Source organism: Desmodus rotundus, chromosome 2 (assembly GCF_022682495.2).
Source record: "Desmodus rotundus isolate HL8 chromosome 2, HLdesRot8A.1, whole genome shotgun sequence".
Classification (NCBI taxonomy): domain Eukaryota; kingdom Metazoa; phylum Chordata; class Mammalia; order Chiroptera; family Phyllostomidae; genus Desmodus; species Desmodus rotundus.
Genome location: NC_071388.1, coordinates 2797936 through 2825054, shown reverse-complemented (window position 1 = coordinate 2825054; position 27119 = coordinate 2797936).

Genomic DNA, 27119 nt, shown 5'->3' with positions numbered 1-27119 from the left:
TGCCTGTGTATCTCAGCGTCAAAGGAAACGCTTCCAAATGGCTGCCGCAAGTTTTTCTCGGACTATCTGTGGGTGAGAGTTCCCTTCGCTTCTACATCCTCACCCACATTTGCTACCATTGGTCTTTCACTTGCAGCCATTCTTACGGATGTGTTGAATCTCACTGTGATTTTAACTTGGACTTCTCCGATTGGATAGCCTCATTGTGAAGTGCCCGTTCAATCACTTGTCCCTTTTCCTACTGGGCTATCTTTTTCATATTAGTTTGTAAGAGTGTTGTGGGTTTTTTTTTTTTAATTCTGATTACCTACTTGCCTTCTGACTCTTTTAATGGTATCATTTGTTGAACAACAATTTTTAATTTCAATGAAGTACCATTTATCAATCTTTAATGGTTAATATATTTTGTGCCCTGTTTAAGAAGGCTTTTCTTACCCCAAAGCAGGAAAGTATTATACTATCAACTAGAAGCTTTATTTTACCTTTCAGATTCAGATCTACAATCTACCTGGAATTGAGGTTTTAGGTATGATGTGAGATATGGGTTCAGCTTCATTTTTTTTTCCATGTGAAGGCACAATTGTCCCAACACCACTTATTAAGGAGAACTGTGTCAAATACCAAGTGTCCAAATATGCCTGAATCTGATTCCAGATTTCTCCACTTCATTCCACGGAAACCTTTGTCTATCTACCCACTAATACACATTATCTTAATTACTATGGTTTCATAATAACTCAATACCCAGTAGAGCAAATCTTCGCCTTATTATTTTTCTTAACATCCCTTTGCTCTCCATGGTCCTTTGCATTTCTATACTTGTAGGTTGCTTTGAATATTTTATGCAACTATGATATCATCTATGAATAATGAGGGTTTTATATTTTGCTTTCCATGTATCTTTCATCTCCTTGTCTTGCTTCTCTTTGCTGACTAAGAGCTCCAGTACAACGGTGAATGGGAATGAGAGTAGACATTGGCGTTTTAGTCTCATTTTCAAAGGGAAACCCTTGAACATTTCACCAAGAAGTATGATGTTTGCTACAGGGTCACTGTGGTGGTTTTTCCTAGATCACTTGTATGAGATGCAGAAAGTTCTCTTCCATGCTTAAGTTCTAAGAATGTTTTTGAAGGATGATAAACTTTATCAAAAGGTTTTTCTGGGATATGAGTATGGAATAGTTATAGTTTTTTTTATTTGTTAATGTGGCAAGTTACATTGACTTATTTTCTAATGTTATTTTTAGAAGAATTTGATTATGATATTATCCTTCACATAATGCTGGGTTTGGTTGGCCAGTGTTCGTTTGGGATTGTTGCTTGTGGGCTCCAGATTACGATTAATCGAAATTTTCCTTTCTCGTAGCATCCTTGTCAGGGTTTAGCATCGAGGATATGCTTTCCTATGTACCAAGTTTGGGGGAATTCCTCCTCTATTTTCTGGGGCCATTGGTGTAAGATGCGTGTTGCTTCTTCTCTAAATCCTTGTTCAAATTCACTTTTGAAAACTTCATGGACTAGAGTTATTTTTTGAGGGAAGGTGTTAAATAATAGATTCAATTTCTCTAATACTCAGGCAACATGCTTTTCGTGAGTCTATGTAGATGGATGTCATTTTTTAGCAACATCCCATTTCCTTTTTGGCATAAAGTTGTCCCACACTCTCCTCTTGGGTTTCTGATGCCCACGAGGTCTGGAGCGGAGCTCCTCTCTGAGTTTCTCACTCTTCGGGCCACTTGAAGGATAATCAGGCCTAACTCTTTACTGTCACACAAACACCTTTTCCTTTCCTTTCTCCACTGAGGCCAGATTTCACTTCTCTGTCTTCTTAGACGGCACTCGTGTATTAAGTCTCCACATGACTTTCACCTGCTCTGTGTGGAGTTTGATGCTTATTCATCCTGCACTGCTTTCGTTCCTCCCGAAGCCTCTCTCTATTTTATCTCCATATCCTAATTTGTTCGTCATCGTACACTTTTCCATGTTATTGTTCTGTGCCCTCTAATCAACTATCTGCCTTGAAGGTAAGGACAAGACATTTCCAAATTGCCCGCAGCACTCAGTGGTGACAGCTGTACAGAAGGGCTCAGGTATGAGAGAGAACTAATCATTTCTCTAATCCACGTGAACTCAATACTCCAGCAATGTCACAACCAGGATCTAAGAAACAGGTTTAGTGATGAACTAGTAAAGTCACATCCTACGATAAGAAAAAGAACTGAGACTCTTTAGGCATCAACTCCTGAATAATAAAAAAGAGAATCACCCTTTTGAAAACACCAGTCTCCACTGTAACCTCTATGCCCATAAAAATTGAGGTATGGATTTAAAGAGCTTACTAGTAAAAGTTAAACTATGATGTTACAGTTCATTTTAAATATAAGAGAGAAGGAAATAAGCAAAATGAAACTAAAATGGAGAAGAAAACTGCTAAGTGGAACTAAGAAAAGCCCCGCCCTTTTCTTACAGACTCTGACAACTACTTGCAGACGCGATGTAAGGTGGATGAAATCGAAAGGCACCTTCGGGAGTCGCTGCACAAGCGCACAGCGCACAGGCCTCGTGCGAGCGGACAGGAAAACCGGTCAGGAGAGCCCTGGAGAAGCAGAAACGTACAGACATCGGGAACGCTACAGAAAACGGGAGGGGACTTCCCCCAAACTCTAGCTTCCTTCCTTGTCTTAGTCTTCTCAGCCTGCTGTAACAAACACACCACGGACTTGGTGTCTTGTGAACAACAGGAATTCATTTCTCACAATGATGGGGTCTGGAGGTCCAAGATCAAGATGCCAGCGGACTGGGTGTCTGAGGCGTGCTCTCTCACAGTTCACAGAAAGCTGTCTTCTCTATTTTTCAATTTTTTTTATTGATGGATTTGAGAGAGAGAGAGGGAAACATCGATTTGGTGCCCCACTTATTTACGCATTCACCAGCTGATCCTTGTATGTGCCCTGACTGGGGATCAAACCCCCAACCTCGGTGCATGGAGAGGACACCTGACCCAGCCAGGGAGAAAGCTGCCTTCTTGCTGAGTTCTCACACAGTGGAAGGAAGTACTCTGGGGTGTCATTTAGGAGAATGCTAATGTATTCCCAAGGACCCTCCCTCCTAAGACCATTGGATTGGGGGGTAGGTTTCAACATATGAATTTGGGGGGGACAGAAACATCCAGTCTGAGGCAGTCCTCGCTGATACTTGAGAAGACGGGACACCCATGAAGCAAGCTGCTGTGAAAGTGAAGATGACATGTGGGAAGTTTAAAAAGAGCGCATCAAACAACTTTACTGGGGATGCTGAATAGCAAAAAGAACACTTCTGAAACTCCATAGATGAATACCCCCCAAAATTCTCCAAAAATGAGAACCAAAGAAATGGATATTTTAAGACAAAGATGTGACGTATGAGGAGAGACCTCAGAGAGTCAGACACTTACACGAGTTCCAATGGACAATAATTCACTTGGAGGAGAACCGACAATCCCACAAATAATAACAGAAAGATTTCCTGTGCTGAAGAAAGACTTGGGTTTTTACATCAAAAGGACCCAGCAAATATCGGGCAGGACTACCAAAGAAGACAGCCCCTAAATCTGCCTTGGTGACATTCTTTTATTTTCTGCAGTTTTACTGAGGTATAGTTAACAAACAAAATTATAGACATTTAAGTTATATAACACGATGATTTGATATACGAATATATTGTGAAATGATACCACAATCAAGCTAATTGACACACCCATCACCTCACCTAGTTACCTTTTCTTATTTGTTTGTTTTTGGTGAGAACACTTAAGACCTCCTCTTAGCAAATTTCAAGTATGCAATACAGTATTATTAATGAAATGTCATTAACCACGCAGTACATGAGGTCCCAGAAGTCACTCATCCAATAACTGACAGTTTGTGCCCTCCGGCCGACGTCTCACAATCCCCTCAGCTCCCCGCCCCCGTCAACCACCGTTCTACTCTCTGCCTCTGTGAGTTCGACTTTCTAAAGTCCCACACATAAGTGAGATCGCACAGTGCCTGTCTTTCCGTGTCTGGCATATGTCACTCAGCATAACGTCCTCCAGGTCCACCCATGTTGTCACAAAGATGAAGAAAAACTCCTACACCCCTCCACACAAAACAAGACTGTGTTTTGAGGACTGACATACATAAAAATTCTCCTCTGCAGTTTTCAAATGCTGCAAGAGCGGAACAACGTTGGCCCAAGTCTGAGGGAATTCTAGAACTCTATTCTCAGCCAAAGTATGAACCAGGGGTAATCATAGAGGGAAGACAGGTTTGGACACACCAAGATGCAAATTACATACCACCCTGTATCATTCAAGAAGTCATCCGAAGTTCTCTAGTCCAGTAAAAATGTATCAGAATAAGGATAACAAGACAGGGAAGATTTTGGTGTATACTAAATACAATAGGTAACATTCATTGAGTGCTTAATATGGGTCAAACATGATAATCAAAGGAAGAGACTTACAGAATGCAGGAAAATAGAGCCTTCTCATTCTCCTACCCTTTCTGAGAAAATTACTTCAGAATATACTCCAACCAAAAAATAAACAAAAAGTAATCAGAAATAATAAATAATAAAGACATCAAGAAAAAAAAGCCTAGCATGTAATAGTAATAACAGTAGCAGCCAACAGGTATTGAAGGCCAACACCGATTCAACTGCTACTCGAAACAGCTTTACGTGTGACGTATCAGCTGATTTTCCCACGATCCCCCTGGGTGTGAACCATTGTGACCCCCGTGATACAGACGCAGACACTGAGACGTGAGACAAGTGGTCCTGGGTTACGTGGCCAGAGGGCGGCCGAGCTCATCTTTGGACCCCGGAGACTCAGGCCACAGCTGGTGTTCTTCCCCCTCTCTTGACTCCGATGGGGAGCAGTAACATCACCCACTCCATCATTCTAGGTGCCAGGACACAGGAGCAAATAAAACAAAGCACCCCTCCTCCTCGCATCTGTGCTCCTGTGGGTGGACACACAGTCAACACTGGTAGACGGCTGTGAAGAAAAACAAGGGCGGGTACAGAGAGCACGTGGGAGGAAGGGCAGAGAGGGGTCTCTGAGCAGAGGCTGGAGCAAAGGCCCCAGTGCAGTCAGTGAGGCTGCGGGGGACATGTGGGGACAAGTGTCCCCACAGCAGAGGCACTCTGGGAAAACTCCAGAATCAAAGAGGAGGCGAGTATGGCTGGCGTCAAGGAGACTAGGGCAGGGGGACCGGCGAGGCACCAAGGACCAGACCACCTGCGGTGCCCAGACCACAGGAAGGACTGGATTACACTCCCGTGTGATGGAAAACACCAGAAGGGAGCCCGCTGCCTCTGACTTGGAGACAAGACTGGAGGGAGGCGAGAGTGAAGGCAGCAAGACAGGTAAGAGTGTGTGGCGATGACCCAGGAGAAGGGCGATGTGGCTGTGGACCAGCACGGCGTCAGTAGAGGAGCAGGGGACTGACTCTGAAGACAGAGCCAACAGAATTTGCTATTGGGCTGAGAACGGGTATGAGGGATAGAGAGGGTTCGAGTTGTGTTTCTAAAGGCTTTTTAACCCGAGGCCCTGGGCTGGCAGGGAGCCGTTCACAGAGGTGGTGAACACCGGAGGAAGAGCAAGTCTGGGGGGAGAGCTGGGGGGTTGGCTTTACACGTGTTAAGTTGGAGGTGCTTGTCGGACACCCAAGTGGAGAAGCAGAATTGGCAGACGGAGATTAGAAAAGACGTCAGCCCCGACTGGTGTGGCTCAGTGGGCTGGGTGTTGTCCCACGAACCGAAAGGTCGCCAGTTTGATTCCATCAAGGGCACATTCCTGGGTTGCAGGCCAGGTCCCCGGATAAGGGCATGGGAAAGGCAACCGATGGATGTTTCTCTCCTACGTCGATGTTTCTCTTCCCCTCTTTCTCCCTCCCTTCCCCTTCTCTAAAAACAAATAAATAAAATCTTTAAAAAGAGAGGTCAGGATTGGAGAGGCAATTTGAGAATTACCTAGGAAGGGTGTGTTGCAGGCCATGGGACCCCTGAGCCTGCCTACAGTGTGGGGTCAGTGAAGATGGGAGAGGTCTGAGGAGTCGGTGCTGGGGGTCAGGGGTAGAGGGTGCGAGCGAGCGTCCCGGCTGTCACCGGGGCCACTGCAGGACAGTGGCTTTCAGAAACCAACACAAAAGTCATTGATGGTGCAGTTTTATCTTTTATTTCAAGCTGTTAAAAGGAAGATTAAAATAGAAGGCAACTTAAAAAAAAAATCCCTAAACCACATGAGGGAGTTTGAGGCGGTAGTTAAGAGCTTATTTAAAAAATAAAAAACGAGGCAGTGCACATAAGACAAACGGTGCCCAGCACTCAGTACCGAACCCGTGATGACTCTGTTATCTCCATCGTCATCCTCACAACAACAAAATCTATCAATAAGTCCCAGGACGGCGAGCACTACACGATTCCGTTCAATTTCTCAGGTCGTGGACATAATAGGAGGGAAGGCCCGTTATAAATGCTAATTAATTCTTGATGCTGATAGGTAAATGTGGCATTCAAATAGGGTTGTTAAAAATTTAAGAACAGGGAATAGTTTCCCTCCCATCTTGTTTAGAATTGCTTTTTCGTTTTTCAAGTTGAAGTATAATTCACATACCCTTAAATCCACCTGTACAGTGTACAATCTGCTATGTTTTAGCGCGGTCACGAAGGTGGGCACCGTTCCCTCTATCTATGTAACCTCTACAGAAAGAACCTGCACACCCATCCGCACCCACCTTCCACTCTTCCTCCCCCCGGCCCTGGCAACCACAAAGCTGCTGTTTGTCTCTACGAATCGCCCGTTCCGGATGTTTCCTATTAAAGGAATCTACAGTTTGTGGTCTTTGATCTCTGACCTCTCTCACTTAGCCTGTTTTTAAGTGCGTCCATGTCGTATCAGGGATAAGTGCTCCATTCATTTTAATAGCTGCATCGTTCTCTATTCCTTACCTATCCCACATATGGCTGTCTCTTCATCTGCGGATGGACACGTAGGGTGTTTTCAGCTTCTGGATACCATGGGTAAAGCCTCTAGGAACATTTATGTGCAAGGCCATCTGGGAGTGGGACTTCTGGGTCACAGGGAAACTCTCCGTTTGACTTTTTGCAGAACTGTTCAAGTTTCCCGGAGCAACTGCACGCTTTTCTGTTCCCACCAGTGACGCACGAGGAGCACAGTTTCTCCACCCCCGTCAGCACTGTCCTTGATTACAGCCATCCTTGTGCATGTGAAGTAGTATCTCATTGTGGGTTTTTTTAAAAACTTAACTTTTTAAAAATTTGATTTTTGAGGAACGAAGGGGGAGGGGGAGAGGGGGAGAGAGAGAGAGATCTATTTGTTGTTCCACTTATTGATGCATTCATTGGTTGCTTCTTCTATGTGCCCTGACGGGGGATTGAACCTGCAACCTTGGCGTATTGGGATAATAATACTCTAACCAACTGAGCTACCTGGCCAGGGCCTCCCTGTGATTTTGGTTTGCATTTCCCTGATGACTAATAATATTAATCATTTTTTTATTTGTATATTAGCTATTTATATATCTTCATTGGAAAAATGTCTATTCAATTCTTTGTCAATGTTTAAATTGGATCATTTGTCTTTTATTGTTGAATTGTAATAGTTCTTTATATATTCTAGATACTAGACTTTTGTCAAATATATGATTTCCAAATATTTTCTCCTATTCTATGGCTTGTTCGCTTACTTTCTTGACAGTGTATTTTGAAGCACAAATTTTTTAACTTTTTTATTAAATTTTTATTGTTATTCAATTACAGTTGTCTGATTTTTTAACTTTTAATGAAGTCCAACTTATTTTTTCTTTAGTTGCTTGTGGTTTTACAGTCATGGCTAAGAACCCATTGCCTGATCCAAGTTATAAAGATTGACACCTATGTTTTCCTCTAAGAGTTTTATAGTTTTAGCGCCTGCACTTAAGTCTTTGATCCATTTCGAGTCAAATGTTTAATATGGTGTGAGGCAGAGTGTCCGATTTCAGTCTGCTGCCCACATGGATACACAGTCCTCCCAGCACCCTCTGCGGAATGGACCATTTGTCCCCCACCGAACCGTTTTCACAGTCTTGCTGAAAATCAGCTGACCACGCATGTATGGGTTTACTTCTGGATTCTGGATTCTCTCCCATGGTCCGTATGTCCAGCTCAGGCCAGTGTCACCCAATTGTGATGACTGCCGCTCGAGGTTTGAAACTGGGACGTGTGAATTCTCCAGCGCTTCTCTTCTTTCCAAAGTTGTTTTGGCTATTGTGGCTCTCTCGCATTTCCACACGAGTTTCAGAATCCCTTTGTCAATTTCGGCAGAAGAGCAGCAGCCAGGATTTAGATAAGGGCTGTGCTGAGCCGGAAAACCAAGCTGGGAGGTGGCGCCATCTTCCACACCGTGAACGCAGGATGCCTCTCCATTCGTGCAGGTCTTCGGTTTCTTTCACCCACCTCTCAGAGGTTTCAGTGTACGAGTCTCAGGCTTCTTTGTTAAATGTATTCCAAAGTATTTGCTGGATGCTGTTGTAAATGGAATCGTTTCCTTAATTTCCTGTTTGGATTGTCCACGGCTAGTTGTAGAGATACAATTAATTTTTGTTTATTGATCTTGTATATTTGTGAATTCCTTGGGGTTTTCTATATGCAAGACTTCCCTCTTTGGCCCATTAGCTGTGGTTTTCTCATCATTGTTTGTGAACATATTTAACAAAACTCAGTTACTTTGTATGGTAAGTTCAGCCTCTGTGCTCCTCAGAGACTGCGCCTACACTGCTTTTCTTTCCTCTTTATGGGGGACACGCTTTGCATGTCTCACAATTGTTTGTTGGAGACTGGACACTTAAAATAATAAAATGTAGCAACTCTGGAAGTCAGATCCCATCCCAGGTTTGCTGTTGCTGCCACATGTTTGTTTGTTTAGTGACTTCTCTGAGCTCATTCTATAAAGTGTATGTTCTTGGCTGTATGAGGGCACTGAAGCCCCCAGCAGTGAGCTTGGTGGTCAGTTAGTGATTCAACAGTGACTTCCTTAGATAGCCCGAACTGATGAGGCACCTGTCTTTGCCACGAATGTCTCTGTGTGTCTTGAGAGACACCCTCACACTCAGCCAGCTGTTACAACTTCACCTCACCAGTGGTGAGGGCTAGGGCCTTCTAGGGTCTTTCCTTAAACACACCCGTAGCCCTGGGCAGGTACCCTGCCCTGCATATTTGCAGGGCCTTCTGACTTCCCAGGAATGTGTCAGGGGTTCTCACGGCCTCTTGTGGACATCTAGTCCCCAGGGTTGCCTTTGAAACATTTGCTTAGCCTATTGCTTGCCCCAGCTGCTACCTCAGGCAACAGTGATGCGCTGTAATTGCATTGCTTCTGATTACTTGCAACGCACACCCTGAGGAGACAGCTATTTGTACTAGACAGCTCTGCGTCAGATCAAATAAGGCCGCCTTGCAGCTGGGGTCTTCCAAGGAACCATCGGGCAGATCAAATAATGCCAATTCTCTAAGAATGGGGCCTTGCAGAAGCTCCCAGCTACTCTGACCCCTCTGGGGGCCTCCAGGCCGCTGGATTTCAAGACTCCTGAGGTGCTGGGGAGGAGTGTATGGGAACGTGACAAGCGAAAAGACACAGAGCTCATTGTTCTGACAAACGTGCGGCTGTTTTTCTTGAATAAATGCTCCCCAGATTGCTGCAAGCCTTTGGTTAGCGTCCAGCATCCTGAGAATGTCGATCCTGACATTTTTGAGCCAGTGTTCTTGTTGCTTTTACGGAGGAGGGAATTTTTGGAGTTTGGAGGTCCTTACTCCACCATTTTGCTGACGTCCTAGATTATAGTTTTGATGGTGACTTTCAAACCACGAGAAGTGCACCATCAGCACAGGGGCCACTGGCCAGGTGTGGCTCCTGCAAATTCAGGTAGGTTGTGAATGTCAAACACATACTCAAATGGCTCTCAAAGAATACAGCAAAATGGAGAGTTTAAATATCTTAATATCTTTTACTTTGAATATATGTTGCAATAATAACATTTTCACTCTCTCAGATTAAATAACATTATTAAAATTAATTTCACTTTTTTGAACATTTTTTAATGGCTGTGGTCATCGGAATCTCAGATGACCCCCAGTGAGCCTTTGTGACTGCCAGAGGGTTTCCAGTTATATGCTGGCTCCCAGTCTATTTGTACTGGACAGTGTTTACCTGGAAGGAACAAAGGAGAAAGAAGACTATTAGCCTGGTAAAACAACATAAAATCCGTTAAAAAGTAGAAACAGCAGCAGTAGTTAATAGAAAATATAAAACAAGATTAAAGGAACTAGACTGAACAGGTTTGTTAGGTTTTGCCTCAAGGAAAGCTCTGCAGACGCTGAGAGGGTGGGGCGTGACCCCAGACCGGTTTACCTGGGAAATACCACCTGAGATGGAGGTTTTGGAGACGTCCTCAGGGACAACGCTGCCGGGAGCATATGGGTCACCATATGGCCTTTTCTGTAAGCCAGCCTCCTGTCCCAGCTCAGGTCGTCTGATCCAGGCCTTAAGGACTGAAAGCACTGATTCGCCTGAACCACCACGAGCTCTATAGGTGATGCCGGCACCAAGGAATAACAGGGAGAAAACACAGGTGACTCTGCTTTATTAATGCAGACTCTCTCCAAATCCATCCTGACGTCGTCATCATCACCACCACCACTCAGAAACAATCAGCAATAACATCATCACACAAGAAAACTGGGGGGTAACGAATCCGAGTCCCAGAGTCTCGGTCTCTGGGTCCCCAAGACAGCACGGTGGGCAGGGGAGCCATCAGCGTCTTGCAGGGTGGAATCTCTGGAGCTGGGAGGCGGCAGGGCAGACGCAGTCCTCTGTCCGGCAGGCAGAGTCTCCTGCGGCACAGCCATCAGGAGATCCGTGCGGCGTGGAGCAGCACCTTGGTGTGTGGTGCTCAGTTGACTCGGCAGCAGTCTGAGGTCCCCACATCTTATAATCTTGAAGGTCGTGTGCTCCACGCTCTGCCTCTTTCAATAAATGTCTTGAGACCCCTGATACAGCGTTGGGGAACTCCCGGTGGGCTTCTCCTGGGATATTCCACCTCTACAGATGTATCTGTTCAGATCACGAACACAGAAATCTCAAACATTCGACCCTGCTAGGCATGATTTAGGTAGTTTCCCTCTTGAACCAAAGTGTCACGGCTGACTGCCAGCCATCCTGGTTGACAGGAGTGACGCCATCTTGTTTTTCATGCTTTGTGCTGACTTGATGGGACCAGCGCTGTTGTATCCGTCCTGCTCTCCACAAACACCTGTGCAGGGACGCCAGACTCCAGACTTAGGAAAGCTTCTCAGAGTGAAGACTGAACCTTTTGACCCTGCACTGACTGGGCCCTTGAAACAGTGGTCCCCTGGGAGAAGGTGTCACTTCGGCCAAGGGCAGTTCCTGGGGAAAGACTTAGCTGTGAGAGCTCCGGTCAACTTCCTGCCAGCTGGGAAAATGAGGGCCTCAGCTGTGGAGCAGGATCTGGGGAGCTCACCATACCGCCCACTCCTGAAGCTGCGAGCTGTACAGTAAGTGAAAAGGGGAGGATTACAGATACTATGGTTCATAAGTTCAGCATTAAAATGTAAACTCACACACAGGCATTAGAAAGGTTAGGAGAGATACTCATCAAATCACCAAAAGAGACTCTTTGGGGAGGGCAAAGGGGAGGGTTGGCAGTGGCTGGGGTGGGGAAAATATGTAAATTCAAATACTCTAATTTTTTTTTCCACAACGATTGTATATTGTGGCAGGACAGGGGATACATGTGTGGAAACCAACGACAGATTTCCGGGATGAGCATGCCTTACGGTGACCAACTATGGTTCGAGATTGAAAGTCCTGGAGTAGAACCGCTTTCCGAACTTTGCCCCACACGCTGCCCGAGATTCTACAGACAGACAGCAGCAGCCCTGTAGAGCTGACGCTAAAGACGAAGACCCCTCACTGACTGCCTACTGAGCCAGGAGGCATCTGCCTCGTAGAACCAACTTCATCTCTTTGCAGACCAAACGTCTGCCTGTTTTCTCTGGCTGATTCATTCCAGGGACTTTCTTAGCACCAGAAACAAGTAAACAAACGAACCGGCAGATACTAACTCTGGTCCTCGTCAATGGTGCGTCTTCTCCAAACTTGGTTTTCTCAGTCACCTAAACGAAGATGCTGGTTAGAACCTCCTCTCACCCAAAAAGAACCATAGAGACTTTCCAGACGAGGGAAGGCATGGCCCGTCCACACATTAAAACAAAATAAAAACAAGCTAAAAATGTGTTTTAATTGTCCCATAAATGGGGTGACAATTATTTCACAGTCAGTGCAATCATAGGTGTTGACCAGTGAGAATGGACACAGGCCCTTGGGGGAGTTGGGAAATGTCTAGACAATGGGTATTTGGCAACCAGTGGAAAAGGAGTTCAGTATTTTAACAGACTGAGATGTACCTGCCAAATAGCGGCCCTGCCCACGGGTGCAAATGCGGGCATGGTGGCAGGAGTGGGGGAGGGGCAGCGAAGCTTGCTGGCAGAAGGAGCAGCTCCGAATCCCAAGTGGCCTAATGACCCTTCTAATGCAAGGGCATGTCAGGCGGATATGAAGGCACATCACAAAGTCCTTCCACCGTGGCTCACCCACTTCCGTCCCTTGATCCATCCTGAGTCCCCACCAGCAGGTTGGTGGCAGCTCTTGGCTTCCGCAGAGCAGAGGCATACAGAGTCAAGGGCGAATGGCCTCCCCCTGATGGGAAGTCCGTGTGTGAACCGCCGACTCCAGAACACCGGGAGTGGGAGGCAGGAAAAGGAGGGTGGGTTTTCTATTACACTTTGCAATGCGGCCACCGGATGGATGGGGTAAATTGAAACATTGTTTTAAGGAATTGCAGGTATTTCCAGGCTGGAGAAAGAGGAGATCAGTTTGATCTTGGCAGTGTTGACTTTTACTTTAACTTGTGTTCCTTGGGCAGAAATCTAAAACCACTGTGGACAAAGGGATGTTCTGAAACACCTCAGCGTGGGGGAGCGCTGAAGTCCTAGTAGGAGCTGCTTTCTATGTAAATGCAAAGGGTTGCACAAGCCCCCTCTTTGCAGCACATCTGACCTTTGCCACGGGCCCTTTTACAGATAAATCAGGTGACAAGTGTCTCCAGGGTCCCATGTTCCCACCGGGTCCTGCCTCCCCTCCACTCTGGGTATCATCTTCCTCTCTAAGCAGCAACCTCCTCCGTGGGCACCACCCCCTCGGGCCACTCATCACCCCCACTGGGCATCATTTCCTGCCAAAGACACATGCCCCCCAGGCTGCCTGCATGAATGTCCCCTCCCAACCCAGAACAATAATCGCCCGTGTCTCTGTGGCCTCCACAGGGACCACGCACGTGTGTTCACAAGGTCTCCTAGGACCCTCGCCCCCGCCCTGGGAGGAGGTAAGAGGGTGCCTTCCGCTTTACGGAGGAGGAGGTGAAGGCTCAGCCAGAGTGAATAACTCCCGCCACCGCCTCCGTTTCCCACTGGGAGCCCTGGTTTATTTGTTGTGTGTGTGTGTGTGTAACGTACAACATGTTTGAATGTGCAGTGGAAAAGTACTTAACTTCAACATCTATTTTTCAAACATTTTTAGAAAATTGTCTCCTGTGTTTATTGTTCCAGGTATCTGGAAAAACAACGACATTTAGCATCACATTGGCAAGTGGCTTAGAAGACGCCACTTTCATTTTTTATTACAAACAGGTCTATAGTCACAATGACAAGTCAAACAATGCAAAAGACACAAGGACCCCAGTAGTCAGTTCCCTCTCCCGACCCAGGCGCTGTGCGAGGTCGCCGTGGTCCGTCCGCACGCACCATTCTGCGCACTTAATAAACACACGCACACTCCTGGTTTTTTCTTCTCGTTTTAAAAGAGTGAACCTCAGACCATATTATTCACGTCGCTCTGAAATTTGCTTTTTTATTCAAGGGTAAATCATAGAAATGTTTCCCGATCAATAAATATAAATCTTACTCATAGTTTGTTTTTAAATTAGCTTTCCTTTCTATCCTTTCATCGCAGTGGTGTGAAGAGCTGAATTGTTCCGGAAGGCTTGTTAGAAAAAGCTGTACTTGTTCCTCAGAGGCAACCAACCCCCTTCAGCTCTTTCAGCTCAAAATAACTTGTTTATATCGTGGCTGATTCATTTTCCAGTTTTGACATGTTGTCTGTGTACTTCCCCGAATGGAAGACAAGGACGCACCTGCCTCACCCCGGTCCGTGCCCCTCTCCCTTCCTCACACGCCTACCCACCCTGATTACAGCCTGTGGCCCATTCTTGTCACCATGCTCTGCTGCACTGAGTCTCCCACAGGTGTTGGCCACCTGGAGAGGACAGGCATGTGCAGGCACCCCACGCTGCTCTCCTGTGGTCCAAGGATCAAGGATCAAGGACCCAGGATGCAGAGTCTCGGGGTGCCCAGCTGGGAAGGACACAGGGAAACGTGGGCCCTGGAGGGGGTCGCCCCTCTGCCTCCTGCCTACCTTGCAGGAACAGGGAGAAGGTACAGAGACGGTGTAGGGGAAGCCTGTATTGTCACGGCTGGAACAACAAATGGCTGGTGTCGTTATGAGTTCCATATAGAAGGTGCCCCCAGAGGACAGTCTCATCTATACCGGGCAGCCCTGTCCACGCCAGGCCAAGCCCACTGGGTAGTCCGGCTCTCTCTCAGCCCCCGGCTGGGGGCCCGGGCCGCTGGCCTGGGCCTTGCGCCGCCCCACCCCCGCAGGCCTCCACTGTGCAGGAGCCCCTGCCCAGATCCACGCTAGGCTCACACGCGGGAGCACTCAGCACCGCTCGGCACGCAGGGGGCTCGGACCGCCACGTGCGAAGCAGGCTCCCCAGCCAGCATCCGGCCCAGTCTGCCAAGGGACATGCTGAGTGCAGGACTCGGCATCTGGTGGGCCCAGCCTCACTGACAGTGCCATACAAGGCTCTCCTTGGCCCCGAGGGTCACAGGTGGCAGCCAGGGTCGCGAGTTCCCATCATTCTCAAATCAGCCAGTAGGCCACAGAAGTAAAGCAGGGTCCTTACAGAAGCAAGCCCGGCTGTTATACAGGAGGCACCAGAACGGCCCCTGGCCCGCGGCAGGCAGGCGCGCATGTGCCACACGATTCCGTGCTCTGCAAGGTAACCTTTCGTAAGTACTTGAAATGGGAAGAGACGGGAGCAGCATCTTGGGAAGCTGATGAACCACTTTTTAAAAATCCAAGATCTGAACTAGTGTGAGAATCGTGGTGAATAAACCCGCTGACCCCAAATTCCAGATCCTCTCGCAAGTGTCAAAACTTAGCTTGCCCGAGGCCACGTGTAGAAAACAGCCACAGCCTTGCCCGGGAGCTTAACCTCAGGAGGTTTCTGGAATCGAGAGGGTCAGGGTTGGATGGGGCCCTGGCACGTTTTCTTTAGGTGAAAAAACAAAAGCAAAAATAACAATACAGCCCTTCCATCTGTGCCCCACCCCCGAAACCCACCAACAGATCCGGCAGGGTTTCCCCTCGTGTCCCTGACCCTTTCCTTTGAGTGTTTTATCAGCTACTGCAGTGGGCGGCATGTCGGCTACTGGTGTTTTTCTACTTGGAGAAGCAAGAAAATGCTATTAAGGAAGGAATCATGGGGTTGACTGCTCCCCCAAGGGAAAGGCATTCAGAGGCTGCGTGGTGGGTTCCTGCTTCCCGCAGGGACCCTGAGGTCTGCCCCCGGGGCCGTCTGGGCCTCTGGGGTAGTGACTCACCCTGACACAGGAAGAGTGGCTGAGCTAATGGGAAGCACAGGGACAGACGACAGGCAGACGGAAGAGAAAAGAGGATGGGGAGTTAGGCAGGTAAATTACTTCTTTTCCAAGAAAAGAAAACACAGGAAAAACATCTAGGGTTAAAGCTGTCTTAGAGCTCAGGCTGAGGACTTAGGAAGTCATTCGAAAGAACCCAGGAACTGACTCCCCAATCCCTTAGCCTTTCGGGTGAATGACCCAGTCTTCCAGTTGCTGCTTGTTCTCTGGAGGGTCAGGTGCCACACTTGGTTGGCAGGTGTGTAAAAGGGTGCAATCACAGGAAAACAAAGTGTCTTAAGAAGGTTCAACCACACCTCCTCGATGTCCCCACAATTCCATTTCTGGGTACGTTTACCCAAGAGACATAGACGCACACGTCCCCGCGAGGACTGCGGAAGACTGTTCCCAGCAACTGCATTCAGAATAACCCCAACCAGCAAGCAGCCCTAAAGCACCAAGAGGTGAAGGGAGAACAAAGCGTGGTCTCTCCATACGATGGAACTGTATCAGCTCCCCAACGCCACTGCCACAGGTTACCACAGAGTTACTGACTTAAAACACCAAAAATTGATTCTCTTACGGTTCTGGAGGCCAGAAGTCCAGTATCAGTGTCCCTGGGCTCACATCAAGGTGCGGGCCAGGCCAGCTCCTTCGGAAACTCTCAGACAGAAAGAGCCCTTGCCTTTCCCGGCATCTGTGTGGCCTTCAGTGTGCCTCCTCTAAATGCATCGCTTCAGCCTGCGCCTTCTCCTCTTCCATGGGCCAACCTCCTTCCTCCTCCCTCTCACCTGTGAGCACCTTTAGGACCCACCTGGATCACCCAAGCTCAGCCTCCCACCTCCAGATCGTTAGCATAATCACCCTTGCAAAGCCCCTTGTCAACATAAGATCCACAGGTTCCAGGGATGAGAAACCGGATATTTCTGAGGCCATCACTCAGTCTACCACGGGAATGTTCTACCTGGGAATGCAAAGGAATGAGCTGCTGATACACATGGCACAGTTAATATTAACACCATTAAGCCGAGCGAAAGCAGCCGGACCGATGAAGAAGGACACCTGTATGATTGCATTTATGTGAAGGTCTAGAGCAGCTAACACTAACCTGTGTTGGTGCAAATCAGGGCGGTGGTTGCCTGGAGACGAGGGGACTGGCTGGAGCAGGAGAGAACCTGCTGGGGAGACGCCAGTGCTCTGTGGCTGGTCAGGAGAGTTGTGTCTCGGGTGTATCCATTGATCAAAGCTCATGGAACTGCACACTTCACATCTGTGCCTTTAATTGTATCTAAATTGTTGCTCAATGGGGAAAAAAGAGTATCGAGGGAGAGTAAATAGCTACAAGAAAAGGGAAAAAGGGGAAGGGCAGGGGGAGGAAAACAAAGCCTAATCTCTTGGGGGAACACATTTCCTCCTTCCTTATCACCAGGCCCAGCCCCTGGAGGGTGTGAAGGGAGCATGGGCGCAGTGGAGGGAGGGCTTGGGACCGAAGCTTCAGCACTTTGTAGCATTGAAAGACAACAGGCTGCCTTAGGTGAACTCATGAGACAAGGCGCCCGGTGAAAAACCCAGATGACACTGACCATTTCTGTTCTCACACAAGAAGTGAGGAAATGACCCTATTTTTTTACTTCTCCATCGGTTTCACTCTTCCCCCTCCCTTCCAGAATTTTCACCTGTTCTCCTACACTTTGGAGATTGTTGTCACGGTGGAGGGATCATTCGTCTTCTGTAGTTTTCAATTAACATCGTACAAAACCAAGTTCCTGCTTTGCTAGAAGAGGCTCCCGACACATCCCTTTCGGTCATTGGATAAAATTTCGCTGAGGGGATTGATCTATCATAAGTCACTTAGCCTTGTTTCCCTTCCTGGACATACAGGCTATTTCATCGTGTTTCCTGTGGCAAAATAATAAAGCACTGACTGGCTTTGTTCTTCTGTCGAATTACTTAAGAAGGGATATTGAATTAAGAAATCAAGAAAAAGAGCCCCAACTGGTGTGACTCAGTGGGTGGGGATTGTCCCGCAGAGCCAAAGGTTGCAGGGTCGATTCCCAGTCAGGACACTTGCCTGGGTTGCGGGCCAGGTCCCTAGTCAGTGTTTCTCTCCGTCTCTTTCTCCTTCCCTTCCCCTCTCTCTAAAAATAAATAAAATCTTTAACAAAAGAAAAAGAAGGGGGGAAAAAGAGGAAGGAACAACGAAGGCACCCCCAGCACAGCATTCAGAGCTCAAGGAGCCTCCAAGAAGGTTCAGGTCTAAAACACTAGCCTGACAGAAGCGGAAACTGAGGCCAGGGCCCATTCGAAGTGAAATGCCCACCAGCACTCTGCCGCTCAGTCACAGGGCTGAGACGAAGCCCGGCTTCCCACCGGGAGCAGCACTGTGAAATTCAAACAAAAGGGGCGCCAGCCACAGCCCCAGCTTCGCCCGCACAGCGAGCACCCACGGGGCCAGCTCTCGCCAGTCCGGCCCTGTCATAGAATCGTGTCTCCGGGTCAGTTGTGACAGCCGCAGGTTGAACTAAAAAGGGCAGTTGGCCAGAGCCTACGCTGCAGGTGTGAGGTGTGAGTTTAAGCTGCCCTTTAGTTCACCTGCAGAAACCCTTCCCCTGAAAACAGGAGAGAAGATCTCTGCCTTTGCATGTGTGTCTGGGAGGTGCTCTGGGCACACCACAGCCACGGTCAAAGTCGTTGGCCCTCACGTATCTCTCTCTCCAAACAGCAGGAAACCCTGGGAGAGCTCAGACAAAATGCAACTAATGGAAAAATAATTTGCAAGTGCTTTACATAATTTTTTGGCAGCAGAGTCATCCTCTTAATTATGTTTACCATAAAACCTGAGTTTCCAGAATATTCATCAACTGGAAAGTAGGCAGGGGCTTAATCTATAAGGTGCTAGAAGCGGGAGTAAGAGAACAATTGTTTACTGTACACCCGTTTTGTGCCAAGAATAATCTAGACACTTCACATGTCTATCCTCTCTCGTGGATTTTTACCCCCACCAAGCAGGAATCCGAGGCTTGGCTGGGTTCACGTTCCCAAAGGTCACCCAATTATAGGTTCAACATCAAGGTTCCATTCCAGCACTCTCTGAAGCCGAAACCCACGTGTTGTCCACTCAACCAGGAAAATCAGATCAGAGGTTATTCAACAAATGTTTATTTATGTGCCATCAATGTATCAAATCCTATTTGCTAGGTAACAAGAGTATACAAATAAATAAGAGCGCTATCATCCCTGGAGTGGACATGCACTGAGGATGGAAGCAAATCACACATAGTAGGTTCTACATAAGTATTTGGTAAGTGAGGGAACGGAGCCTCAGAGAGAGGTATGGGAAGCAGCTCACACCTGTACGGCAGGTCGGTGGCAGGCTATTTAAAGTGCCCACTGGTGTGGCCGCCTGCTTGATTACATCTTACTGGGTGTGAGTTTCTTGAAATAGTGTCCTACTCTAACTCCGAGACAGAAACTATTTTGAGTCCCCTTTTCCAATGGGCTGCAAAATAAAAGGTCTAACAAGGTGAATTTTCTGAACCTCTCGTGTGTTTCACCTCTTTGCCTAAAATGAAATACAACAATCTTACTAGTAATAATTTGCTTAGACAATGTAATTAATTTCATGGTTTCTGAATGGGGATATTTTTGGTTGGAAGTAACAAAGAACCCAACTTGCCAATTCACAAATGTTTGGTAATAGGAAAAGTTCATTATCTCTTATTTTTAAAAAATTCTAGAGAAAGCACAGCTCAGGGCTGATTATATCAGCTGCTTAAGGATATTATCGAGGACCCAGGTTCTTTGCATTTTCCCCTCTTCCGTCCTCAGCAAGTCAGACAGATTGCCCTCAGGGTTGCAGCATGGCTGCCACAGTTCCAGCCATCACACACTGAGGCAGAGACTCTCTATGTGCTGACCAGATTCATTCTTCTACCTGGGCACACAAAAGGACTTCATCTCCCAGCTGTTTGTGGAGAGTGTATGGCTGGGTTCTGGCCACTGGGATGTGGACCACAGGGATGAGCCTCAGGCACGATGGCCCACCCTCTCCTTCTTCTGCAAGTAATCCATCTGGCAGCATCACAAGGTAGAAGGAAACTAGATCCCCGAGTCTGCACTTGAGGAGAGCCCCTGACTCACTGAACAAAATGTAAATGTAAATGTGCATGAGGTTCAGCCACTGAACTCTTGGGCTGGTTTATTGCAGCAGTTGGCATTAATTGCCCTAATCCCCATTCAGACTTGTTAATACCCAGAAGGAGACAGGGGTGGATTCCTGACACGGGGGCTCCGTCAGCAAGGAAAAGGGGGTGGTTGGGAGAAGCAATCACAGACTCTGCTCAACCCCCCCTTCCACCCAGCCGCTCTACAGTGCCTAGCAATCCTCCGTGTCCCTGGTTGGCACTCTCGTTCTGCCCACTGGCTACAGCCAGCCTTAGTCTCATTTCTCAAACCTCCAAGTGGCACAGTCCTGCCCACCCTCGGGATGGCCCTGTGCTCTGGCTCCAAGAAAGCTGTCTGTCCGGCAGACTCACTTGGCTTCCTGCAGCTGAACGGGGCTCTTTCACGGGATTGTGAGAAGAGCATTTCACCGACCCACACATGGGAGACAGTGGTGTGGCAAGATTTATTCCAGTGGAAATAGAAGGCTGTGCCTCTGTCCCTCGTCCATCTGTCCTGCCATGGGCAAAGTACAACTGTGTCTTCAGCAAGGCCAAAACAAAGGCCAGTGTCCAAAGTTTCCTCTTCGTATTAAAGCTCAGTCCTTTGGAGCTTGCAGGCGGCTGCTAAGCAGTCTCAGTCCCCACCAGGTAGCTCAGCACTATTCCTGGCTGCATTGCTATGCCCAGGCTCCCACCTAGAGCCTGCGTTTGGAGTCCACGTGGCTGCCAGACCCGCATGGTTGCTATGGAGAGAACACACGAAGGACCCAGCAAGCGCATGTGCCTGAGAGAGAGAGAGAGAGAGAGAGAGAGAGAGAGAGAGAGAGGGAGAGAGGGAGAGAGAGAGAGAGAGAGAGAGAAAGCCTCTTTGTTAAGCTGGGTTATATTATCTCAAGCTTGGGATAGACCAGGCGCTTTTTCAAAATAACCAATCAAATCAAGCTTTTGCAGGCTTCTGATGGGTCCACCTCTTAGCCAATTGATCCCTTTCCTAGGTTAGACTGACAGGCCTCTATGGTCAAGCACCTCCCTCTGTGCCATTTTGACTTCTATTGCGCATGTGCTAATTTCCACCTGCTGCCCCCCAAAATCTGGTACTGGAGTGGGAGAAGAGGGGCGTTAATCCGTGGTGAGGCAACACTGTGATCCCCTGGGGTGTGTAAAGCTGTCGCTTCCTGACTAAGCAAGCAGACTCATGCTCCGCAGTCCATTAGGCTCAACAATGTCCAATTCCCTTTGCCTCCTTCCTATTAATAACCAGCTAACTCCCTACAGTAACAAAACCCCCAGGCCGGTCCGCCTGTGCACCTGCCCTCGCTGCCCTGCACCCGCAGCTGTCAGAGAGCTTGCCCAGGACAAGTTCTTCCTCTTCCTGCATTTCCAGAAAAGGTTTCCCTCTCCAGTGTGTCTTCCCATCAGCATTTAAATATGATCAAGTCCTCATATTAACAACAAAATCTCAAGACTCCTTCTGGCTGCTGCACTCTTTCCTTCTTTCCCTACAGAGTCAGACTGTTTGAAAGCACAGCCTGTGCGTGGTCTCACCTTCTTCCCCATCCTGAGCTCCCGGCTGGAGCCCCTCACTGCTGCAGTGAAGCTCCTCTTGCCGTGGTTTCTGACAACCTCCTTGTCACTGGACCTGGCAGTCACTTTCCCTTCCTGCCTTAGTTTCCTGGGGCTCTGTCTCAAATTGCCACAATTACTGGTGACTCAGAACAACGAGAGTTTATTCTCTCCCAGCCCTGGAGACTAGACATCCAAAATCAAGGGGTCGGCAGGGCCACGCTCCTTCTGAAGTTCTCCAGGAGGATCCTTCCTGTCTCTTACAGCTTCCAGTGGCTCCAGCAACCCTCAGTGTTTGGCTCGGAGTTCCGTCACTCCGGGCTGTCTGTCTTCACACGGCCTTGTTTCCAGTGAGTCTCAGTGTACCAATTTCCCTCCTCTTTTAAGAACCACGGTCATGGGATCAGGGCCCACTCTAAAGTCTGTCAAGACCTCATCTTGACCTGATTACATCTGCCAAGACCCAGCTTCCAACTGAGGTCACAGTCTCCAGTAGCCAGGGTTAGGGCTTCAACAAATGTTGGGGAGGGGAAAGGGGGCATGATTCAAAACAACACTTTGATGTCTGATCCAGCCTGGCAACACTCCCTCTGTCCTTGAGATACCATCCGCCCCTCGTCTCCCTGGGGTCTCTGAAACCTCCTTCTCATTTTCCTTCTTGGCCTTCTCTCCCTCTGCCCGTTCCCCTCCCGTTAGCATCTCAGGGCTCACCTCATTTACCAGCCACACGAAGAACTCCTGGAGTGGTTTTGGTGATGCTGTGCTTCCCACAGCCCTTTCTCTCCCACTGCCTCCTTTGGGATCTGCAGGTATTCTTGTGCCCCTTCAGCAGGTACTCATAAAGATTAAGTTTCTGGTTCAGGGTGTCCCAATAAGAGCAAACTCCAGGTCAACCCCACCTCTCTCAACTCCAGAACCAATGTGCTTCCCAGAAAATCCCCACCGCCTTCCTGAATCATGCTTTGCAAGAACACGAACCAGCAACTCAAATGCATTCATCATCCTCCACCCCTGAATATTGAATTTTTACCCTAAAACTCCTCTGCCCCTTTCCGAGGTCCCATATTCTCATCTCCTCAAGAGATTTCACCAAATGCTAAAGCCAACGTGTAAACCTGAAGGTACAACTCCCGGAAAGCCTTGACGTGGCCCCTGCCCAGCTTGCCTGGGTTCCCACACCGTTTCCCAGAAGGCTAACTACCTGTCTCCAAGCGCACATTCAGCAGGTCCATTCAGACAACCACGGAGCGGGGATCCATGGAAGTACTCTTGTCTCTGGCCCTTTCGAGCCGTCGCGGCCTGTTCAGTGTGTTAATTAAAACGTGTGAGGCTGCAAAAGCTGCAGGCAGAACTGCAGGCAGGAGTCTGTTGGCAAGAATTGCCTGACCCTCCATCAATAAAGTGTCACTCCATTTGGACAAGAGGAACTGAGAAGGGGGCCAGGCCAGAAAACTCTCCGTTAAACAAAAATCTCCACCGTGCAAGAGGAGGTGGCCCTCATGGGTCACAGTGTGGGGAAGTGAAGCTAAGCTGAGGTACAGACATGGCATGGAGGGGACTGAGTGGCAGGCAGGGTTGGACCATTCCTGGTAGTTTTCCACTTGCCCCGCACAAGGTCCTTACCCTGTTTGGTTCTTTGTCACTTGGCCCCATACAAAGGCCCACTTGAGGAACTTGAACGCTTGCAAATGCCACCCACCAGCCCAATGGCATGTGATGCGGGTTAGAAGTTCACATACTCTTCCCCTTTGTTTTCTTGGGTTTCTTTCTGCATAAGCACCTCGAGACAGGCCAAGTGGTGGTGTTGCTGCTTTCCTTCCATCTTCCCATTCCTGTTGGGGGTGGGAGCAGGAGAGAGGTAACTCCTTCGTAAACAATTTATAGAAAGAGTCGGCACAGACAGCAAAAGTCAGCGTGGTTGCTTTAAAAGGAGCTGCTTTGTCATCGAAAGGCTGTGAAGGATAACACTCTTCTCTTTATTGGGGAAAAGGGGGTTTTCTCAGGAACCTGGAAAATTCTCCTGTAAGTATAAACACTTGTGGGGGGGGAGAGCCATGCCCCCTAATTCCAGTAACTAGAGACTGGGGATGGGATTGTATGTTCTCACCTCATCATTGCCCCCCTCTAAGGCGTGTGCAGCCCACACTCACATTCTGCCCCCCATAGTGATTTCGGAGAAGTCGTTGATGATGCTGCCTGTCACTACCAGAACCAGTAAGTGGAGACAAGGATTGAGTCTTTATGGGCACTTAGATGGTGGGTTTTACTTGTACACTAAAAGCTGTCTTAACATCCCAAGGTGACCTTTTCTATAAGGAGACAAAAGGGGTAGGTAAGGCGTTTGGAATTCAGGAAAAAAGCAGGTACAGGGTTTGGAATTCAAGGGAAAAGTTCATCAGATAAAAGCTGCAGCCCAGAAATTTTTCTAGCATCCCTTCCTCTGCTGACCTGTGATTCTTTACCTGCATCCTGGTCAGGGATGTTCCCTCCCCAGAGCACGGTGGTGCAAATGCCACCTTGTTGGCTGGCAGACCCCCTGGGGCACAACAGTCAAATTCCTCGTGGGCCCCCTGGAGTCAGGGTAGGTCTGGTCCTGTGTTCCAGCTCCTGGAACAACCGCTGCCCACCCATGTTAATCCCTAAGCCTATTAACTGTAACTGGAGCTAAGAATGTTAAACTCTTAGCTCCCTGCTCAGGGGTTTTCATAAAGGAAAAGGCAATCCCTCTATTCCTCACCACATGTCCGATCCAGATGGGCCCAATAGCTGGGCTCCTTTGGAAAAATGGCTTTAATCGTGACAAAAACACAGTGCTTGCAACCCAGAACTGAGAGAGAAAAGAAAAACATTTCTGTGATAGTTTTTCCTTCACGTTTCTGAAACGTGAGGGAAATTTTCCCTTGAAAAGAGCCATAAAATGGCCTTAGGGTGCACTCCCCATCGCTGAGGTAAGACAGCCATGAAAATAAACTGCAGAATGGAAAATGGCCCCGTAATTGTCCTCCACTGCTTCTTCTCGGAAGTGTCTTTTTCCAGAAACTGCTAAACTTCTAATAAGAGCCAAATGCTTTTTAAATTTGGCTCTTATTAGAGGGGCTCTTCAGAAAGGGATGCCTCAGTCATGGCTCATAAGAACCAATGAACAAGAGAGAGAAAAAAAGAACTAGACCACAGTGAATTGCCTTCCTTGTCCGCTAGAGACGCCCAGGAGGGGCTGTGCTGCGCCATCGTGCCTGCTGATCAGGGACCAAAGCCTGTGGAAGTCCAGCCTTCCTCACCAACTGGGGGCAAGGAGAGTGGGTGGGAGAAGGCCTTGGAGTCCATGCCAGGCTCAGGTCCACACCGAGCCGTTCCCTAGAGTGAGCCCTTGAGCAATTACTGGCTCCTCCGAGCTGAGTTTCCTCATCCAAAAGGAGGAGTAATAATAGTCCAGCCTCATCCATCACAGGCTGTCAGGAAGATTAAAAGATAAGACCAAAGTCGAGACAGGCACACTGCTTAGGATAGCACCTGGTTCCTTTTAAGCCGTTGTTAAAAGGTAACAGCCATTATTACTACCAGATGGAATAGTCAAACAAATGAGTAACTGCTGTGCAACACACACGACCTTTCCTCGAGTGTGCAGCACACAGGTCTTTCTGGAGTGTGCAAAGACTTGAGGAGAAAGCAAACAGCCCAAGGGATTGCCATATGGAAGCTTGTTTAGAGTGGACTCAAAACCCAATTGAACAATATTTGCCAAATCATCTGGCAAGATTCCGGGGTGTTGGGTCACACGGCATAGTTCTCAGGGCTCAGGGCAGGGTGCTGTGGACTGAATTTTGTCCCCCCAAGACCTGTATGTTAAAGTCCTGACCCCAGTGTGAACAATCACACTGGAGACGGAGCTTTTAGGAGGTAGTTAAGGTTGAATGAGGTCATAAAGATGGAGTCTCAACCTGATGGAATTGGTGGCCTTCTAAGAAAGCAAGAATGAGATCTCTTTCCCCAAGTGCAAGGTCGGTGGGAGGCCTTGTGGGGATGTAGTGGGAAGGCGACCCTCTGCAAGCCAGGAAGAGCGCCCTCACCAGGAACAGAACTGGCACCTAACTCTGGGCTCCCCAGACTCCAGAACTCAGCACTACATGTCTGCTGTTTTAGCCACCGGGTCTGGGTCCTTTGTTATGGGAGCCCAAAATGACGTCGGAGGGAGACATGTCTCTTTTGTTCTTTCTCCTGGATCAGAAAGTTGAAAATGTGCCTTAATGTGCAGAAAATACCTCCTGTCTTGAATAGCCCTGTCCTGGTCTTGATGGCCAAGTGCGCATAAAATGTGTAATGGTTTTATCTGGCTTTGAAACATAAATAGATCAAATCCCATTTTCTAGGTAAAGTAACTTTCACAAGGGAAAGAAAAAACTCACCTCCCATTGGAGAGCCATAATTTGTATAACAGTCAATTGAAGGTTACATTTTGTTGCACAATTTAAACCTATGGGCAGGATTGAGCAAGAAAGCTATTTCAGTGAGTTTGGTAAGGAACCTGCTTGGAACTAGAAAGCTTCTTCTCCTGACACATAGCTGCAAACAATTCACATGTCTAAAGACAGATGTTATCATCAGTCATTCAAATTATAGTTTCCCCAAGGGAATGGGCTGTGTCCCAAGAGAAATAAAAATGTAGGCAAAGGATGAGTAAATCCTGAAATGTTCTAGAAATTTCTACGGAAACAAGGCAGAGGGCCATAGCTCTCCCTTCTTGCCAGCTGTACTCTAAGCAAAATGCCACAGCTCCCTCTGGACCGGAGAAGGGCGGCCGCTGTAGGACAGGGACCAAGGCGCTGCTGGGCTAGGACTTGGGAGAGTCAGGTCCAAACCCGTGGGCTCACTAACTTCTCCTTGGGGACCTCGTACGCGTTACCGTGCAGTAGTAGTAAGGAGCAGAGACTAGAAGCAGGCAGACCACCAGGTCAAGTCCTGACTCTACCCTCTACCAGGGCCACGTGGCCTTGGAAAAGCCAGCCAGCTCACCTACGGCTTAGTTCCCTGAGGTTGACGAGATGGCCGAGAACAGAGCTGGCACGTCATCCTAAGTCCCATGGGGGTTTACAGTTATGCACCTGGGCCAGGGTCTGTCTCAGACACTGGCATTGCCGACCCCTTTCTGATACTTCGTACCTGCAAGCGCCTCCGTGTGAATGAAATAAACATGCAGAGCACGTGGCATAAAATGATTGCCCAGAGAATGCTCTCCTGGGAGTCAGGTTAGGTCTCCTTTTTCTTCAACTTCCGTGGCCCCCACTAGCCACCACCGCTTAACTATTCACCATGGGGAGTCCTTCTCCGCCCCCGACCGCAGACAAACCCCGATGACGCCTACAGGGAGAGAGGCCCCTGAGTCCTCTCCACGCCAACCTCCTCTCTTCCACCGGCTGTGGGCAGGTCCTACACACACAGCACAGTGGAAGTGGAAACAGTTATCAATATCAGGGTCGACAAACTTTTCTGTCCCCGGCCGGAGAGGGAAGACTTCCGGCTTTGTGGGCCATGCAGTCTCTGTCC